This window comes from Nelumbo lutea, chromosome 2 (assembly GCF_056320005.1).
Source record: "Nelumbo lutea isolate HS-2025 chromosome 2, American lotus-T2T, whole genome shotgun sequence".
Lineage (NCBI taxonomy): Eukaryota > Viridiplantae > Streptophyta > Magnoliopsida > Proteales > Nelumbonaceae > Nelumbo > Nelumbo lutea.
Genome location: NC_142685.1, coordinates 88,715,218 through 88,721,390, shown reverse-complemented (window position 1 = coordinate 88,721,390; position 6,173 = coordinate 88,715,218). Strand labels below are relative to the sequence as shown.

Sequence of the window (6,173 nt, the reverse complement as noted above, 5' to 3'; positions counted from 1 at the left end):
TAATTACTAATAATAATAGTGTATACGTAACAGCAGCCTGTTTGGCTGTTTCTTAAAAAACCCGATTGATAACATTCATTTAGGATCCGACCCGACCATGAATCATGTCGAGGTCACAAAACATTGTAGATACTAATGTCATTAAATAATAACTAATTGATATAAGAGGGAGAGGGAATCATCTCGTGGCCATTCTCGTTTAAGGGAAAGCAATTAAGCAACCACAGATTGAAGAGAGAGAGAGAGAGAGAGAGAGAGAGAGAGAGAGAGAGAGAGAGAGATCCAGAACAAAGCATAGCATTGCTTGCCCATGGGCTCTCTCTTTGAAGGCTTACCTACAACAGCAATGGCGACGAAGAAAGGTTCATCAATGGCTCCATTTACACTAGTTTATCTTCTCGTGTTTCATATTCTCTGAAATTCGGCGTCAGCAGGTCCAATCAAGACGGTGGTGGTTCTATTAATGGAGAACCGATCATTTGATCACATGCTCGGATGGATGAAACGAATCAACCCACAGATTAATGGCGTCGACGGCACTGAATCCAATCTACTCTCCACCACCGATCCCAACTCCCCTCGTTTTTTCTTCAAGGACCAATCCCACTACGTCGACCCAGATCCCGGCCACTCCTTCCAAGCCATCCGCGAGCAAATCTTTGGCTCCAACGACACCTCCGCCGATGAACGGCTTCGCCCAGCAAGCCTTCGCCATGACTAACTCCACCAACATGTCCGAAAGCGTCATGAACGGCTTCAACCCCGATATGGTTGCAGTCTACAAATCCCTGGTCACTGAGTTCGCCGTCTTCGATCGGTGGTTCGCCGCGGTCCCGTCCTCCACCCAGCCCAACAGACTCTTCGTTCACTCTGCAACCTCTGGTGGCGCCACCAGCAACAATCCAAGCCTACTCATTAAGGGGTACCCACAAAGAACAATCTTTGAAAACATCCACGACGCGGGCCTTTCGTTTGGAATTTACTTCCAAAACATCCCGGCAACACTGTTCTACAGAAACCTAAGGAAGCTCAAGTACTTAACCAAGTTCCATCCATACGATTTATTCTTCAAGAGCCATGCGAAGGCCGGGAAGTTGCCGAATTATGTTGTGATTGAGCAGCGATACATAGACACGAAGTTGTGGCCGGCGAACGACGACCACCCGTCGCACGATGTGTATCAGGGACAGATGTTTGTGAAGGAGGTGTACGAGACGTTAAGGGCGAGCCCGCAATGGAATGAGACGTTGCTTGTGATTACGTACGACGAACACGGTGGGTTCTACGACCATGTGCCGACGCCGGTGACAGGTGTACCTAGCCCTGATGGGATTGTTGGGCCTGAACCATTCTTGTTTCGGTTCGACCGCCTCGGAGTTCGGGTTCCTACCATGGTCTCACCTTGGATTGAAAAAGGGACTGGTAAGTACATCCGTCGCTATCCTTTGCCACGTGGCAAATTCGTTACATCCTACGTCGTTGGTGACGAAGGAAAAAATCTAGCTTGCTTCAACAGACTTTAATATTAGAGACCTAATCTGCTACACACATAGGGTGCCTCACCCTCGATGCATGATAAGATGTACCTGTGAGATCGGTGTGAAGCGCCCAATGTGAGGAGCAGATTCCAATTCTTTTAATTAGTGAGACACTGAGGCAATGGCACTGTGGCAATTGGCAAGTCTTGAATTCTCTGAACCCGATCGGGTTGAACAAAACAATCCACCCAGACTGGCCGGGTTCAGTCTTGAATTCTAGTAGGTGCACTACATTAGCGAAGCTCGCTAGAGGGGGGCTTGTGGTACTTGTAACGAGTCCGAATCTGCTGACCACAAATGACAATTCATTGCTGGCCACGTTCGCCCAGCTACACATCTACAACCTCGGTTGTATCTTACATCACCAATATCTATGAAGTGCAGCTGGATGAGCTTGACCAGCAAGGCAGAAACGTTGTGATCAGCAGATGAGAACTCTGTGTGATAATGGCTCAGTGACTGAAGTTAATTACTCATTTTCTTTTAATTTAATGTATAAAAGAAATGAAATATTAAAGGCTATACCAATCGACCAATCGTGTCCCGATCCTACTCACAAGAACTCCATCGACAGATACCTACAAAATATTACAGCTGTGTGTGCCTATTATTAGAAAAATCAACAAATTCACAACTGTTTTAATAACTTCTTCAGTAAAAAATCATTTAGTGCAACCAGTTCAGCTGTTGGGCTACCTGGTCCATGAACAGGTTTAATATGCATATAATATATATGCATGATTTGAGTCCGGATCTTCTAATCACAATACATTGCTGGTAACCACCACATATCGGGAATATCAGTGATATAAAATACAAAAGATGTTCCCAATGTGCATCTGGGTAAACGTGCTCAGCAATGTCTTGTGTTCAGCATATTCAAATTGATGTTCCCAATGTGCACCACTCTCAAGTTGGTATACAGGCAGTGCTTAGGCTACTACCTAAGGGCTATGCCTGAGCCGGAAAATAAAAGAGCCCAAATTTTTTGGCTCAAACATAGCCCGAGGGCTGAAAATCTAAACCCAAACCATATAAAATTGCAAGTTGGATCGACCTGGGCTTGGGTTGAACTCATCCAAGTTTCACCCTAAGAAGATGAAAAACTTTCTTCTTGGGCCTTTCAGAAGCAAAAGCCTATAATTCCATAATTTCTAAAACAATTTGGAGTAAGAATCGATGATGATGATGATGATGCAGTTGTTCATGGCCCCAATGGGTCTCCATTCTCTATATCAGAGTTCGAGCACTCATCCATACCTGCAACAGTGAAGAAGCTTTTCAACCTCCCCTCTCCCTTCTTAACCAAAAGGGATGAATGGGCCGGCACTTTTGAAGGCATCGTCCAGACAAGAACCGAACCCAGAACTGATTGTCCAGGTTATTCTCTTTTACCTCTGTCCATTCATTTCTATTTTCTTTTGGCTTTTTAAAGCTCCAAATGGAATAATATATTCTATGCTAGATAATGTATTTCCAATGTTTTCAACTCACAATTGAACCGACTGGTTGGGCCGGTTGATCCATCATCTACCAGTTTTCTTCTAGGTCAGTTAAGTCTACGAACCATTTTTTTCTAAACATTGTCTCAGTTAATGACTTAGTGACCTTGCCGGTTGAATGGCATAGATTAAACATTAATTCTCTTTTGCTTGTTTTTCTATTTTGTATTTTTAGTTATTTCTATCATTTATAATAATATTTTTCATTTATCATAATTTTAATTAATATTATAAATACATAATATTTCTTACAAATTTTTTATATTTTTATCTACTTTTATTTTTATTGTTTAATTTATGATATCACTGATTGATCTATTTGACTTGAATAATTGAACGGCTGATTGCCACCCATAGTGAAAAGCACTGGAATCTCCTGAAAGCAAAAATTGTGTATACATGTTGAGAATATTTCTTCATGAATCTAACATACAAGTGTGCGAGATAATCCCAATGTGAAGATACAATTTTCTTAGGGTCTGTGAACTATTTTTGCTTCAGGAAATTTCAAGAGATATAGGCTTAAGGGAAAAAGCGGTTTTTGGGTTTTTAAAACCTAATAGGGAGAAATACTTGCTCATAATGGATTTTTCTAAATAGAACTAAGAGTTTTCACATGTTCTCTTCTCATTAATTCACCATTAAATATTTCTCCCATTTACATGATATTAATTCCACTAGTCATTATTTTTATAATTAAAAAAAGGGTAATTTATTGAAACCTCCTATGAAGTTTCTCATTGTTGCTGAAATTTTCTCTGAAGTTTGGTAATTGTATTCACCTCCCTTGAACTTTTGACACAACTTCAAGTAGACTCCTTTGGTTAAAAATACCCATACAGTTATTATTGATGCTGGTTTCTTTCTACAGTAATAACAATACAAACTTTATGAATAACAAAAAAAGAGTTTAAAGTTACAGTTTTACCTTTGAGCGGTTGATATTTGAAAATAAATCATTTCGAAAAAAGAGATTGAAAGGGCTTGGAATAGTGGTTAATTGGAAAATAAACATTTTAGTCAAAAATCACTATATGGGTTTTTTAGATATTTTCATGCCTCTTGTTAGAGGATTCTAACAGAGGGGATCTACTTGCAACTGTGTCAAAAAATTCAGGAAAAGTAATTACAATTAATAAACTTCAGGAAAGGTCAAAAACAACTTCAGGGGAGGACTTAGCAATTTACCCTGAAAAACTTCACTAGTTATTTACACCAAGATTAAAATTTTCACATGTCGATCGGTGACCTCCTAAACTGGTTTGAAAACAAAAATTGAAAAAAGCCGTTGAAGATCTCTCTCTCTCTCTTTTATTCATACTATTTCTTTTCCCTCATTAATGCACAATTAACCTTCATGTTACAAAAAGAAACACGGAATAAGGTTCAAGCCTAAGTATCTGGGTTCGGAAGCAAAAATCTATGTGGATATTCTTTAATTACTTGTCATAACTCATAATTAAGTGAGTTCTAGATTTTAACTTACATTTTCTCTTTTTAGGTCATGTATATCAGCGAAATTAAAATAAAAAACAATTATTAAAGTTTATATATTTATAAATATTAATAATAACTATATTTGTTTTCTAAAAATTAAGATATGAATGTCACCCCTGTCTTGAAGTCTGTGCCTTGTGCCTTTTTATGTTTATATATCTTATTTATAGTCATTTAATGCCTAGATCTAGTGTCATTGATGTATTTTTTTTTTTTAATATTTATTTGAGCTTTCCTAGCAAATCTAGGGATGACAACAAGTAGTGTACCTATGAAAAATGTCCTCATTTCTAAACCTACCAATGCACCCTTGATCCTAAACCCATTTAATTTTTTCTCATAATTTCCAAAACTTGTCCCATTCCAAATATGTCATCAAATAAGTGAAATGTGATATGATGTCTTTCTTAAGCAAACATGGTATGATAGGCTAGTGGTGAAGATATTTACAATGGGACACAAGGGGGAATATTTGAATCCTCTCTTAACCTTTTTTACTATATAGATTATTTTTTATAAAACATAAAGGATATGTTTATTAGGGTTTGACTATGATACTAGCTAGAAGAACTTATAACCAATCAACTAATATAAAAAAAGTGGCAACATATCATGTCTTTTATTAAAATTCAGAGGGGTTTTCGATTGGTAAACCTCTTTTAGTATCAAGTTTTCTTAGCATCGTAGATTTCCCATACTTAATAATATATGCATGGGTTTATAATATATACATAGATTAATAATTAGGTAAACCCTAACGACAAAAATCCAACCCATTCCATACCCTACTTAGGGTTTTAACCTAAAATCTAAAACCTGTTGCAAACGCTATAGGGTTTTGATAAACAGGCCAGTCCTATTAGGATTGGGAAGGGCCAGATACCCGAAAATTCCTACAAAATTTCCATCCCTAAGCATATCATTATATATCCTATTTTTTATATCCAAACACATGTCTTTTAAAATTTCTTTTTTATACTCTTTGCATTTTTGATACTTCAAACCTTGAGTATAATACTGTAACTATCACCACAGAACAATTGCCAACTCCGGTCAAGATCAGGCAAGGTGGGCCGAACGAAAATGCAACACCAAGTGAATTCCAACAGGAGCTGCTACAGCTTTCAGCTGTGCTGAAAGCTGAAAACATCTTGCCAACTTATCTTGAACAGATTGGAAAGCAAATGACTGTGAAGGAGGGGAAGAAGTACATGGATGATGTCGTCAAAAGCTTCTTCGAGGCAGGATTTTCTGCAAAAGGAATGGGTGTGGATGAAGAACAAATTGTGCAAATGAGACCCTCCCTCACCACTAGATCCTCCTCATCTTTATTTTTGAATCCTTAACAAGAACCATAAAATTTTAAGTTAGTATGCAAAAAGCTTCCCATCAAATACAAACATGCACAAAGAAATAATAGAGAAAGGACTGTGTTTTAATTTTTTTTTTCTATTTTTCCTTCCTAAGTGGGATGGAATATGTCCAACCCATGGTTTAAATTATAACCCCAAAAATAAAAACTAGCTAGTTTAACATATTACACTCACCACTTGGATGAAAGAACAATTTCGCTTTTGAGTCAGTTTTAAAATAAAAGGATTTAATTGTTAAAAATATTGCATATAGATCTACTAAT

At 37.8% G+C, this 6,173-nt stretch overlaps 1 pseudogene across 1 annotated transcript; it reads left to right on the top strand.

The window, feature by feature from the left end:
* The first annotated feature begins 421 nt into the window (after positions 1 to 421).
* Positions 422 to 5,962, top strand: LOC148871758 (non-specific phospholipase C2 pseudogene; annotated as a pseudogene). The gene is made up of 3 exons (XR_016107276.1): positions 422 to 1,422; positions 2,739 to 2,918; positions 5,573 to 5,962. The product of XR_016107276.1 is annotated as a non-specific phospholipase C2 pseudogene (transcript).
* The last annotated feature ends 211 nt before the right edge of the window (positions 5,963 to 6,173 follow it).